Source organism: Ictalurus punctatus, chromosome 23, assembly GCF_001660625.3.
Source record: "Ictalurus punctatus breed USDA103 chromosome 23, Coco_2.0, whole genome shotgun sequence".
Taxonomy (NCBI): domain Eukaryota; kingdom Metazoa; phylum Chordata; class Actinopteri; order Siluriformes; family Ictaluridae; genus Ictalurus; species Ictalurus punctatus.
Genome location: NC_030438.2, coordinates 13,758,739 through 13,774,297, shown reverse-complemented (window position 1 = coordinate 13,774,297; position 15,559 = coordinate 13,758,739).

The window sequence follows — 15,559 nt, the reverse complement described above, 5'->3', positions numbered from 1 at the left end:
GAAACAGCTGCAGTAATTCAATGGGAATACCATCAACACCAGGTGCCTTCTTCTTTGATAATGCTTTTAATGCTGCTTCTACTTCTTTTCTCATTACTTGTGGTTCTTGTGGTTGCTTGATCTTCACGGTACAGTGACGTGGTGTATTCCTTCCATCTGTACTTGCGCTCCTCTACAGCGTTGAGCATGCGTCCTTGAGCGTCTTTAATCATTAGCAATTCGAGATTTGAAGTTTTTCTTTAATTCATTTAGTTTCATGAAAGCCGACTGGGTCCTGCCCATGATATTTTCGGATTCTATTTGCTTGCACATGTCGTTGTAGTACTTTTCTTTGCCTTTTCTGGCTATCAGCTGAAATCTCTGGTTGAGTTCAATAATTCCCTCTCTTTGCCTTTTTACTTTAGCCTTCCTATGTTTCTTTAAAATATTCCAGGTTTCTTCAGTCAACAATTTTGGCCTGCTTTCTTTTTGTTGTCGGTAAAAGATTCTTTCACTTGCTTCAAGCATGACTTTCTTTATGTCTGCCCATAGCTCTTCTGGTGGTCTGTAATCTGTGGCCAACGCAGTGAAACGATTTTGCAGGCACTCTCTAAACACTGGTGGTATATTCTCAAGGTTGTACTTTACCACTTGCCTGATTGACTTGCTCTTCTGCAACTCAAGTTTGAGTCTGTAAACTAGTAACTAGTGATCTGCACCACAGTCAGCTCCCAGCTTTGTCTTTCTTGGAAATATTGAGCTTTTCCATCTCTCACTTGTACATACATAGTTGATCTGATTTCTGTACAACCCAATGGTCCATGTGTACAGTCACCTTTTATGTTGTTGAAAGAAGGTGTTTGAAATAAACATTTTTAATCATCTTGCAGAACCCGATCAAATGTTCTCCTGCTTCGTTCCTGATCCCAAGTCCTTATTTTCCAACCACTTGGCCTTCTTCATTTTCTCCAACCTTCGCATTCCAGTCTCCCATAACTATCACTACATCTTGTTTGCATGCTTGGTCGATTTCAGCTTGCACTTGTTCATAAAACTGATCAAGTTCTTCCTCTTCTGAATCTGGTGTTGGTGCATACACCTGGATAACAGCTGTATTGATGAATGTTCCTCATAGACGAATAGAGATTGCACGATCACGGAGTACATTGTATTTCATTTCAGCCTTTATGAGCTCTTTCTTGATCATAAATGTGACTCCGTTTCTCCTTCGCTCACCATTTCCAGCATAGTATACCATATGATCATAGTTCACTTATGCCCAGCACATCGATCTGCAAGCGTTTCATTCAGTTTTTTACCACAACCACTTTTCCTTGATTCATACTTCTCACATTCTAAAGCTAGACTGTAGGATGCAGTTAAATCAAAGCCTTCGGGAAGTCTCACTGCTGAGGTTGATGTGCATGAAATGAGGGTCAGAAGCTGTAAAAAAAATATATAATAATAATAATTAATTAATTGAATTAATATTGGCTCTTCCCCAGTAACTTGCTGAGTGCCTTCCATCCTGGGCGTCTTATCTTCTAACATAATATCAGGATTTAAATGACTGTTACTATCCATACAGTTTTTATGGCAGGATAGAGAAGTAGATTGCCACGCATTTCTTCCACGCAGTTAATGTTGGTGTTGTTGCCGTCACTCGAACGTGATCCTCCGACTTCAACACTGGGTATACTTTTGCCATTAGTATAGCAGTATGGAATGATGTACGCACCCTGGTGGTGGATTGAGGAGAGGTAGACTGTAATTCTTGATCATCTTACCCCTTTTTTGTTGTTGTTGTCGTTTTGGGTTTTTATGTTTGTTAGGTTTTTTTTGTTTGTTTGTTTTTGTTTTTGTTTGTTTGTTTGTTTGTTTTTTGTGTTTGTTTTTTTCTGGTTGTTTGTTTATTGTTTTTTGTTCCCTCTTTCTTTTGGTTTTGGCTGTGGTTGTTTGTTGGGGTTGTTGGGTGGGGTGTTATGTAAAATATAAATTTTCAATAAAAATTCTATGATCAAAAATAGTATAGCAGTATAGTCAGTCAGTATAGCCCTTTGGGTCATAGTAGTGCACAAGCCCGACCTCCACGACAAGGTGACAGCTATCGATCGTGCACCGTTATATACTATAGCAAAAATCATTCAGGAACTCACAGAGCACTTGGAAGATTGAAGGGGCATTGACCATCAATAAATGATGAATATCAAATATGCATATTGCCCAGAAGTGGTAATGAAGGTTCTCTTCCATTCGTCCCCCTTCTCTGATGCATATAAGTTTCAGGGGCACTAATAGAATCTACATTGGTGAAAACATTAACACCTCTCAGCTCTCGGATACATATACAGGTGCATCTCAAACAATTAGAATATCGTGGAAAAGTTCATTTTTTTCAATAATTTAATTTATAAGGCCGATTAGAGCTCTTCTCAAGTCGACATTTCTGTATTACACATTCTTTATTCTAATACTTTGAAACAGATTTTTTACAGATCAGAATTTCATCTTTCATTTCCTGATATTTACATCTAGATGTGTTAAACAACTTAGAACATGGCACCTTCTGTTCGAACCCACCCATTTTTCAAGCGATCAAAAATATTGGAACATGGCGGGTGTTTCTTGTTGCCCAGGTGTACTCTGTTTGATTAATTGTTTAAACAATTAATAGCTCTGTATGTCTACTCTTGGTTTGAACCCTCAGTTTCACCTGGGAAGACTGCATTTCTTGTTAAAAAGGATAAACCTATATGAAGACGAGAGAGCTGTCTATGGGAGAAAAGCAAGGCCTTCTGAATCTAAGAAAAGAGAGAAAATCAATCAGAGCATTTTGTATAGCCAATACAACAATTTGGAATGTCCTGAAAAAGAAAGAAACCACTGGTGTACTAAGAACCAACCATCAAACAGCAACAGTTGATGACAAACACTATCAGAACTGTGAAGAAAAATCCAAAAATCACCAACAACCTCTACAGGGCAGGGGTGAAGGTATCACAATCCACAGTTCAAAGAAGTGCTGGCTCAAATTGTGCCTATTACCTGAAGACACTTAACATAGAAACAGATACTCACATGTTCAATTGGAGAAAGAAAAATAAGACACCAGCCGTGAGTGAGAAGAAGCAAGTGTCCAGGTTTATTTGTTCCGTTCCACCACACGAGATTCACACAGTTTGAGACACCCCAAAATGTGATCTAAAAAAACCAGAGCTGAAGCTTTTCTATTTATACAGTTTTCTTAGGGTCCGGTTGACCCGGACATCAATATGTTTAGACTTAGCTATCCCGGAACACCATTACGTACATCAATTGGCACTGTTGAGCGACCCTTATCATGCAGGTGCAGTTACGGCTCCAAAATATATTCCGTCTTGTTGCACTCTTTAAAAATAACGACCTTGTCTGTGTCACTTCCTGACTGGATTTTCGTCGAGAACGGACGCTTTCAAACACACCATCTCTACATTATGAGTAAATTTTATGTTTGTTCTTCATTTCTTTTTTGGTTTATAGTGCTTGCATGTACATTACCCTATAATAGTTTTTCATGAAACAGAATATGAAACAGATTAATTTCTGTTTTCTGCATATACACCAGGCCTCTGTGTGTGTGTGTGTCTCTTAGTTGACCTTCTGCCTGCGTGCAGACGTACTCCACCTATGCTCTGAGACCTGCCGCACTTATTCAAATACATGTATTGTTATCCCCCTGCGCCTTGCTTATCTGTGTGTTGTGTCTTAGGTGAACATCCGTTCATACAGTCCACAAGCCCAGTGAATTCTCAGTAAGATTACATATTACTCATACTAGGTCTCCCTCGTGTTTATTTCATGTATATTTTATATACAACATTTCCCCCTCTGAGGCTATAAAGCCTCACAAACTACACATATATATTGTTTTGAATCCTGACTCCTTTGATTACACGTTGATTAACTGTGTACCCCATAAATAGTGATTATTACTACTACTGTCGTTAGTATAAGTGGCTGCTACGAGTAACTACTTGATTGGATCTACACATCCCTATCTTTCTCAACTGGGCCTGCCAGCCCTCAGTTTTGTATTTTTCGGGACTGTGCAGTGTATTGCTTCTCCCCAAAAACCAAACCTCGCACTCAGGGGTGGGTGAAAAAACCTCTAAGGAGGAAAAATTCCTACCCTGCCAGCACCATGTGCTCGACAGCACCATTATACTTCTCTCGTGCCTGATTGCGTCACACTTCGTTGCACATCACATGTCATATCACAAACATTTTATAACAACCCAAATTGACAGTCTCTGTTGGCAGTATCTCTCTGTATGCTGGCTGTCTTCGGCCCAGGCACTTTACGTACCCTTGGGCCACCCTTGGGGAGAGGTTAGGCTTACGCCCAGGGCATCGCTCATCACATCGTCTTCTCATCCTGGCCTGCCATTGAATTGAGAGTTCTGCGGTAATGTCTCTTGAGGGCAGACCCCCCGCTGACAGCTTCGTACAGGACCTTCACGTGTTCCCCACCACCTCGTCATCGGAGGATCCTCGAGCATCCTTGGGGATCGGGGGTCGCATGTTCTTGTAGTCAGCTGCTTCAGCCATTCTCTCGCTGCTCATGGTGACCACCACCCCCTGTTGAGGCAGTAACGCCTCACCCTTCACTCCTGGGATGGAACACCCCTAGGTACACAAGTCGGGGGTCACGGGACAAGGAATTTCTGTCTCCTCTCTCCGTCCCCAGCTCTGGTCCTGTGAATAGATAGCTTCATACATAGCAGTTAGTTATCTCATATATGCTCTTAGTACCATCTGCAATTACTCCAGCGGCAGTCCTTCATAAGGAACAGACAGGCACAGACATGGGTCGACCCGTAAGCATTTCATGTGGTGTTAGATACATAGTCTGCATGCGATAGGTCACTAGTGCAAGAGGTAGAGCATCTACCAAAGCAAGTTCAGTGCCAGCACACATTGCGTTAAGCTTAGCCTCAAAGGTACCATTTACCTTTTCCATTATTCCCTGTGACTGAGGGTGATAAACACATCAAAATCTTAATTTATTCACAGTTACTGTAACACTGTTCTTGTTTTTGTTTTTGAAACAAACACTGAGCCATTGTCAAAGCTACTCTGGGATGGTATGCCAACTTGAGGAATTACCTCTCCGGTCAAAAATTGAATCACTGCTCCAGCAGTCTGTAGAAGGCACTGCCTCCCTCCATCTGCTAAACCTGTCTATCACCAAGTGTTTAAATGGTCTTTCTGGCATGTGCACTATTGATACTGATCTTCCCTTTCTGACATTGTTTTGAGCACAAATTTCACACTCAGATTATCATCCAACATTGCCTGTAAGTACAGAGATCATTCGTCTAGCTGTTTTATCTTTCCCCTACCTTCCCCCTTGCGCACTGGTTAAAACCATGGGCATCTGACATTCATGCAGTGAGAAGTGCATTAGGTACAATCAGAAGTCAATTAAACTATTTGCTCGGTAAGTGGCGTTCCAACGCTTTTTCTAAAACCGCATTGCATTTAAACAACTCCAAACACAATCCATGGGCATAAGCAGAGTCAGTATTTAGCTATATATATTAGCAATTCTACCCTTAACCAGTTTGCACTCTGTTGTGATAGTTTCTAATTCAGCCAAAAGGGCAGAGCAGGGTGCTCATAATGTTTGTGAAATTTCAGACACAAAATCTCAGATGGAACGTCTAAAAAGTTCAAACTTAGGCTCGAGGAAATATGAATTTTGGCTAGGCAATCGAGAGTGTTCTCAGTGACTGGCTCCACAGAATTAATTAGGCAATACAACACTACAGTTGGTGTATTAGGCACACTACTAGGTTTAATAGTTAACTTTTGGGTGGCACATAGAATAACCTCATTGTCACGTATCGTGACGGAGCGGAGATAGGACGGATGCAAGTGCAGTATGAACAGTTGTTTATTTTAAAAGAGAGACACTCAGACAAATTCAAAACGTGATCGAAGTCCTCGGCGGAGCATGAAGGCAGAGCGACGACCACAGCAGGGCATTCAGGCTGAGCGAAGTCCTTGGCGGAGCACAAAAGCGGAGCAACATTCACAGCAGGGCAGGCGGGCTGAGCGACGTCCTCTGCGGAGCATGAAGACAGAGCGACATCCTCGGTGGAGCAGGAAGGCAGAGCGACGTCCTCGGCTGAGCAGGAAGGCAGAGCAACATACTCAGCGGAGCCTTCAAGCTGAACTTGGCTGATCATGTCAGCAGACTGGGATGTGAGCAGAGCTTGGTTGTTTGTTTCAACAGACACTTGGTTGTGCATGTCAGCAGACATGGACGTGAGCAGAGCTTGGTTGTCCCCGTCAGTTGACTTGGGCGTGAACATAACTTGGTTGGTTGGGTCATCAGACGGGAACATGAGCAGAGCTTGGTTGTTTGATTCAACAGACACTTGGTTGTGCATGTCAGCAGACTCGGGCGTGAGCAGAACTTGGTTGGCCATATCAGTAGACTCAGGCGTGAGCAGAACTTGGTTGGCCGTATCAGTAAACTTGGGTGTGAACAGAACGTGGTCGGCCATGTCAATAGACTTGGGCGTGAGCAGAACTTGGTTGTTAGGCTTAGATATTAGCGGAACTTGGTCAGCTGGATCAGCAGGCTTGGACATGACATCAGGAACTTGAGACTTGACTTGGATTTCAGAGACTCGAGACTTGACTTGGACTTCAGAGACTGGAGACTTGACTTGGACTTCACAGACTAGAGACTTGACTTGGACTTGGACCTCAGGGACTTGAGAGTTGACTTGGATTTCAGAGACTTGAGACTTGACTTGGACTTCAGTGACTGGTGACTTGACTTGGACTTGGACCTCAGGGACTTGAGACTTGACTTGGACTTGGACCTCAGGGTTGAGCTCTGGTGCTGGAGCCTCCCTGTTGACCTCTAGCTGGAGCTCGGCAGGTGAGCCCACCTCGTGGGTCTCCTATTCGAGCTCTGAGGTCACCAGGTTAACCTCAGGCTGGAGCTCCGGAGCTGAGACCTCCCCGTAGGTCTCAAGCTGGAGCTCTGAGGTTGCCATGTGGACCTCTGGCTGGAGCTCGGCGGGTGAGGCCTCCTCGTGGGTCTCAGGTTCGAGCTCTGATGTCGCCTGGTTCACCTCCGGCTGGGGCTCAGGTGCTGAGACCTCCGACAGGCGCTCCGAGGTCACCCTGTTGACCCCGGGCTGGATCTCTGCACGGGCTCTCCGGTGGAGTTTCTTATGCTCCCGCCAGCTGCTCTTGAAGCATTCATGAGAGCAGTAGAATGCTTCCTGGAGACCCAGTTTTTTGCAGGTAGGGCATTGTAGCTTGGTCTCCCTCCTGCAGCCCTCAGACATGCATGTCGATGCCACCTCCTCCACGTTGGCTGGAACCTGAAGCGGATCGGTGGAGGCTGACCTGTCAATCCCCTCATAATAGAGGTTAAAGGGCAGGTCAGGCTGGGGCTGTCCATTGACTCTCCACCCCAGTAAATCCAGACCATGAAGCTGCCCTGGTTGCGTGATCTGCTCCATAAAAAGTTCTGCAAATTGAGTGACATCCTTTAGGGCAGAGGACCCAGTGCTCACCAGCTGCTCTGCCCAGTCATGCGCCGGACCGCAAAAATTGGACACCAAGAACCCGATCCACTGTCTCTTAGTAGGCTTGGGATACGCCAGGCTGCAGAAATATTCCTGGCAGCTGAAGAGGAACTCCAGCGGGTAGCTCCCCAATCCCGCTGTCTCTGGCGGCAGTTCAATGGCGTACCGCTGAGGGAACTGCACGGACAAGAATTGCGGCCAGTAATCCGAACGTTTCCCAATAAGGTGTTGTCCTGCTACTCCCATTGTAACGTGATGTCTCCCCTGTCCTCCTGCTGCATCCATGTTAGGGCGGAAGATTCTGTCACGTATCGTGATGGAGCGGAGATAGGACGGATGCAAGTGCAGTATGAACAGTTGTTTATTTTAAAAGAGAGACAGGCAGACAAATCCAAAACGTGATCCAGAACAGGCGAAGGTCAGGCAATCGGCAAACAGGCATACACAGGGTTAAACATGAATCAAGGTTGTGGTCATGGAAAACAGGGTCGATAAACAAAACAAGAAACATGAACTATAACGAGGAACTGGGAGCGGATAACCCAGCGTGAAATAACTCTAAACATGGACCGTGACTATGACTACTATACGAACTAATCTAACTCTACGATAATCTTCCGCGTTGTGTGCTGGGAGGCGCACGGTATTTATGTGGACATGATCAGCGTCTAAACTGCTAGCAGCTGAGGGCAATACAGACACATGTGAAATCCAAGCCAATGACAGAACAGGGAGGAGACATGACAGAAACATAAACAAAACACACGTGTCCAGATGTCACTACTGTCAACAATGGAAAAGCAGGTGCTCGTGCATTCGCGATTAGAGCACGCTGCTTCAAGGGGAAATCATGACACTCATATGCTGTTCTTTCAAAATAGAAATGACTTGGTGTGATGAGTGTAAGATCAGTGTGTGAGAAAACAATTTTCCCAGTGATCTGCACTACGAGAGCAGCTCCAGCCATGGCACGCAAACGTGCTGGCAATCCTTGTGCCACCAAATCCAATGTTTTCAATAAATTAACTAAAGACCTGCAAGTGCCCCACACTCCTGAGCTGGGACCCCCTCAGCGGCGCCCCCTCTCTCAGTCACATATAAGAAAAAGTCTTTGTTGTAGTTTGCCAGCCATAGTACAGGTGCAGAGCATAAGTCCATTCAATGTCAGGCTTTTCCTTAGAACACCCAGATCTCAGGATTTTGTCATGAAGAGAGCGATCAGTGATCCACTCTAGACCATACTTGATAATGTCCAGGAAGCTTAACATTTGTTGTGCTTTATGGGGTGGAGGATGACCGCAATCATGTCCTGTCGGCCTTGGGAGCGTGCAAGGGAGTCTCTGACCATAGAAGAGTAAACCGCAGGGGAGTCCACAGCCCCTGAGGGAGACGCTCCCAGGTGTACTACTGATCTAGGAATGTTAAGGGGAGTAACAGCCTTGAGCTCTCACATGCAGGCACACTGGAAAAATAGCTGAGCACAGTTCAACAACAGAAAAATATTAATTATCACATGGAATGGAATAGGTTACAGTAGGGACATCTGGCAGTAATGGAGCTACTGGGATGACTAGTTCATTGATTTTGCAAATTTTGGGTAAAATGCCATCCTCTTCCAGCCTTAAACATTGATTACTGGGTGTGTTGTATTGCAGAACTTATCACAGTTGTTATCACAGCTTGCTGTAATAATGCTAGACTAAGAGGGCATGTCCCTTCATCCTTTTCTGAGGATGGAGGATATTGTTTACAGGACACAGGATGAATATACTACACTTTCGCTTAATACAGTGTACATGTTACTTGCCGTGCTTCAACCTTTTGTAGCCCATAATGTGCCCGGTATGTTAGCAACTTCAGGATGAGGGATGAGGATGAGATCTAGACATATATTTACAGTTCTCTAGTCTCTTTTATCCTACTAATTTCTTTATTCAAAACAACCTACTGAATTTGTTTTTACTCTGTACAACAATAGTATTTAGTTTAAAGGCTAGACGTGCATGCACCCCCTGTCCCTTTAGAACTGTACCACACTCAAAATATCACTCAGACCCTTCATACATGACACCTTTAATTTTGTTCACTGTATTTTAAATATATCTAATTAGGAGTAATGCGTAAATGTCTTTAGCTTAGTCTAACATAAAATTTATCATCTATCAGCTTTGATTTAACACCCATTTGTTTCCTTGGCTGAGCGCCATTTGTGAAAGGCATAAAAATTCCCTTTATAAATGTATCCATTTCATTTAAACCGTGTTTTATCATATTAAGGTAGTGTTAAGTCTACTCATGTCACAAACTACATTTCCCATGATACACTGCGGTCCACAAACATGGCTGCCATGGACTGCAATTCCCAGATCACACACACCTGCATCCAGTTCACAGCTCAGTCACAGCTACAGTATAAAGACTTTCAATTCTCTCACAGATTGTGCAGTATATGCTCCATTCCTCATGTTTGTGACCACTGCACTGTATTATTTAAATATTGCAACTCGTACATTGTATAACATATCCACAGCACACAGTATAATATATATATTTGTATATTCACACAACTACTTTATTCTATTCACCAATCTATGGTTCAGAAAACAGATCACTCAAACTACACTGTTGCAAAGAGACTGTGATTGAACTAACCTAACAAACATGTCCCTGCAGCCACATCAGCACAACATCTCAGCAAAAGAAACCATTATGCAACGCTGCCTACTCCAGATACTCGTACTCCATGCAAAACCCGAATTCAACATTAACTAGTCACTATCTTATTCTAATGTGAAGGACTCAGATCACACATCTGTAATGGACATAAAACACCTTACAGAAAGATTGAAAATAAGTGCAGACTAATATTACCATCAAATCTTACTAATTATTCATCACTGGACATAAGCAGCATTTAAAGAGAAATATGCAGCAAATTATTCACCATTGTGCAACATGAATACCACACGCCAAAAGAACTCACACTTACACTGCTCGACTTAGCAGGAGTTACATTATTATTATTATTATTATTATTATTATTATTATTATTATTATTATTATTATCATCAGTATTATTATTATATTTATTTATTTATTTATTTATTTCGCTTTGAGTCCATTGCAATCATGATGTGAGTGACCAGTTGGCATGACAACATCAGGTCACATAAAAATGTATAGACACGTACACGTATAGGAATCAAAAGATACACACATTAGTTATGGTTATTCCAGCTCTTTTTAGTGAGTCAGCTCATTTGACTCAGCTCAGCAATAAGCTCCCAAACAACTCTTCATTCAGTATGACTAATGGCTTTTATAATTCAGCCAAATTTAGCAATATTTGGACCTATGGTTAGTGTGTGTGCACATATATCACTTAAATTGTTCAGTTCAAGCTAATTATACTAAATCTTTAATCGTACACAATTTTGGATTATGTTCAGCATAAAACCTTAAATATAAAAACATCAAACATTATTACCCATGGGTATTGAACGTTTTATTTAGCTTGATCTATCCAAACCTCAACCCATTCCAAACAAATCACACTCTCTTAAAACAAATGTTTAGGCTCAACATTAACTCAACAGGGGGAATGTTTTGACTTAGCCTGATAAGGAACACATTGCACATGTCCCACTTCGGTCCTTGTGATTTGGCCACAGAGAGTTAGGCAGAGACTGTAACCTTGGGTCTGATTTACTTTTCAGTTTTTATATCTTTGGTATTAAGTTATTAAGTACACCACTCACAAGGAACAGGTTCAAGTGTTCGCTGATCAATTTTATCGTTGGTCAGGCAAAAATGTCGATATGCCTGAGCAGAAGAAACAACGTGGCACAAAACATAAACTGCCATAAAAGTTCTCCCCGGACTGATAAAATCAAGAATACTGATTGATTTTAACTTTTGCAGAAATATGTTTAAATATTTATTTATATATTGAGTCACCTTGACTTTAATGTGTAGTGTGAAGTTTCATAACTAAAGGATTGTAAAGGGGGGGGGGGGGGGGGGACTCTCTCGCACGCGTTCTCGCCCTCTCTCGCATGCTCTGTGTTTAGATGAACGTCATCATGGAATTCAAAAGACTTTCATTCGGTTTCCAAACAGGGAAACACACGGAATTCAAATTAAAATGAAAAGAATGATTTGGAGCTCCGGCGCGCAAGCCTCTGACCAGCCGTGTACCCAATCTAAATATGGAACTGTATACAATCCGCTCAACACAGTCTCAATCCAGTCTCCTGGTGTCATGCCAGAAGACGGAAGAGCCAGGCCGGACGGAGACCCTCCCCCATAACTTGGAACACACACGCACAGTAACTCCATAATACTAAACAAACAATAAACACACATAAAACTCTCTCAGGCGAACCACACACAGTTTTGCAAAACACCAATAATTTTTGAGTTATGACAACTTTAAATTAATTTCAACCAACGAACTACACTGAATTGGAGAAATCACCTTTTCCTCTACAATCAAATGTATTTTCAATTAAAACTCATTTAATAAGCTGTATAATAAACACAAGATTTTTTTTACTTGATTACTCATAAAAATCATGTTGTTCCAACTATTTTTTCCACATTATTTAAACTTAATTTAAGTGTTATGTACTTAATTACCATAATTGTGAACGCAATTTTTTATAACTTACTAACTTCAAGTTGTATAACAATAGTTACTAAAATACTACAAATATTATACCTAACATCTCTGCAGGGATTTATAAACAAGGCACTGAATGAAATGAGCAATATAGACAAAAAAGAAACATTCTGTGTCAACTACTTTTTATCTCCCATAGAACTATCCACAGTCCAAAGGCTGCTTAAAGAGCAAGCTGACTACAATTGAGCTATTGAGAAACCCTTTATCATCACTTAATTTATGGAATATAAATGAAAGGTTCAAATGGACTTTCTCCTCCACATTTCGAGCGTCTGACTCACTCATTTCTCAACAATGGCTTCTGGGGCCTGAAAATGCACACTTTTTTCCACCTTCAGTCTTCCTTTTTCCCTGGATCACAAATCTGGGAACATGTTTTTATATATTACAGGTCTAGAAGTTCTGATTTACACAACGGGCAATCTGGCAGATGTCTAAAATATTTACAAATGTTCTTGACCGCTCCCCAATGTTTAGAACATTCCTACAGCAGTTATTGATACCAAAGTAATTATTATAATACAAACAGTCCCACCGGACTGACAGCCCAAAGTCTGTACCAGACAAAACATTCAATGAAAAAGCAGAAATATCTCACAAAGTTCTTTTTTACCCATCACAATCTGAAGATCACACACACCTTTTTTCTTTCACACAGAAGCAGGCCTGCACAGAAAAGAACACACACTCACTCACACTTATCTCCAAAACTATTTTTTGTTGTTTATCACACACACCAACTCCTTATGTATGAAGCTTATATTCATATACAGTGAGGGAAAAAAGTATTTGATCCCCTGCTGATTTTGTACGTTTGCCCACTGACAAAGAAATGATCAGTCTATAATTTTAATGGTAGATTTATTTGAACAGTGAGAGACAGAATAACAACAAGAAAATACAGAAAAACGCATGTCAAAAATGTTATAAATTGATTTGCATTTTAATGAGGGAAATAAGTATTTGACCCCTCTGCAAAACATGACTTAGTACTTGGTGGCAAAACCCTTATTGGCAATCACAGAGGTCAGACGTTTCTTGTAGTTGGCCACCAGGTTTGCACACATCTCAGGAGGGATTTTGTCCCACTCCTCTTTGCAAATCTTCTCCAAGTCATTAAGGTTTCGAGGCTGACGTTTGGCAACTCGAACCTTCAGCTCCGTCCACAGATTTTCTATGGGATTAAGGTCTGGAGACTGGCTAGGCCACTCCAGGACCTTAACGTGCTTCTTCTTGAGCCACTCCTTTGTTGCCTTGGCCGTGTGTTTTGGGTCATTGTCATGCTGGAATACCCATCCACGACCCATTTTCAATGCCCTGGCTGAGGGAAGGAGGTTCTCACCCAAGATTTGACGGTACATGGCCCTGTCCATCGTCCCTTTGATGCGGTGAAGTTGTCCTGTCCCCTTAGCAGAAAAACACCCCCAAAGCATAATGTTTCCACCTCCATGTTTGACGGTGGGGATGGTGTTCTTGGGGTCATTCCTCCTCCTCCAAACATGGCGAGTTGAGTTGATGCCAAAGAGCTCCATTTTGGTCTCATCTGACCACAACACTTTCACCCAGTTGTCCTCTGAATCATTCAGATGTTCATTGGCAAACTTCAGACGGGCATGTATATGTGCGTTCTTGAGCAGGGGGACCTTGTGGGTGCTGCAGGATTTCAGTCCTTCACGGCGTAGTGTGTTACCAATTGTTTTCTTGGTGACTATGGTCCCAGCTGCCTTGAGATCATTGACAAGATCCTCCCGTGTAGTTCTGGGCTGATTCCTCACTGTTCTCATTATCATTGCAACTCCACGAGGTGAGATCTTGCATGGAGCCCCAGGCAGAGGGAGATCGACAGTTCTTTTGTGTTTCTTCCATTTGCGAATAATCGCACCAACTGTTGTCACCTTCTCACCAAGCTGCTTAGCAATGGTCTTGTAGCCCATTCCAGACTTGTGTAGGTCTACAATCTTGTCCCTGACATCCTTGGAGAGCTCTTTGGTCTTGGCCATGGTGGAGAGTTTGGAATCTGATTGATTGATTGATTGCTTCTGTGGACAGGTGTCTTTTATACAGGTAACAAGCTGAGATTAGGAGCACTCCCTTTAAGAGTGTGCTCCTAATCTCAGCTCGTTACCTGTATAAAAGACACCTGGGAGCCAGAATCTTTCTGATTGAGAGGGGGTCAAATACTTATTTCCCTGATTAAAATGCAAATCAATTGATAACATTTTTGGCATGCGTTTTTCTGGATTTTTTTGTTGTTATTCTGTCTCTCACTGTTCAAATAAATCTACCATTAAAATTATAGACTGATCATTTCTTTGTCAGTGGGCAAACGTACAAAATCAGCAGGGGATCAAATACTTCTTTCCCTCACTGTAGATTAAAGGCAACATTCACATTCGTCTCCAAAACTATTTTTCAGAGCTTATCAAACACACATAACTCCTTATGTACGGAGCTCATGTTCAGAGCACTAATACAACATTCTTCCTGGTCTCCAAAACTAATTTTCAGAGCTTATCACACACACGCCTGCAAGCTCTCACACCATATTATATTCACACACTGTTACACCTATTTATATTATCACACACATTTGTTAATACACATTCATACACCGGGCACGCTTCTCTTGATGGTTTGAAAGCAGAAATATGGAACCTAAACTAAAAGATGAAAACCACTCATTAGCAGTAAGAATAGGCAAGAGAAGGCCAGATTGGAATTTGCAAAGAAATACAGAGATGAGACACAAAAGTTATGGAACCAAGTTTAACATCTACCAAAATGTTGGAAAGACCAAAACGTAGCGAAATAACAGATTTATTCATGGCCCAAAACATACATGCTTATTGGTCAATCATGGTGGAGGTATTGTCATAGCTTGGGCTTGCATAGCTGCTTCTAGAACAAGCTCACTAATCTTTATTGATGACATGAAGTCATGATGGTAGCAGCAGAATGATTTCAGAAGTCTACAGAAACATGCTGTCTGTCAATTTACGGAAAAATGCATCAATTCTAATTCGGAGGAACTTCATCATGCAGCAAGACAATGACCCAGAACAAGTGGAAGTTTTAGACTGGCCAAGCAAATCAACAGACCGTAACCCAATAGACCATATGTTTCACCTCCTGAAGAGGAGACTGAAGGGAGAAAACAAACAACAACTGAAAGAAGCTGTGATACAAGCCTAGAAAAAAAAGAAGAATGCAACAATTTTGTGATGTCAGTGGGTCACTGGCTTGATGAAGATATTGCAAGCAAATAATATACAAATATAATAATATAATCCAAATTATATACAAC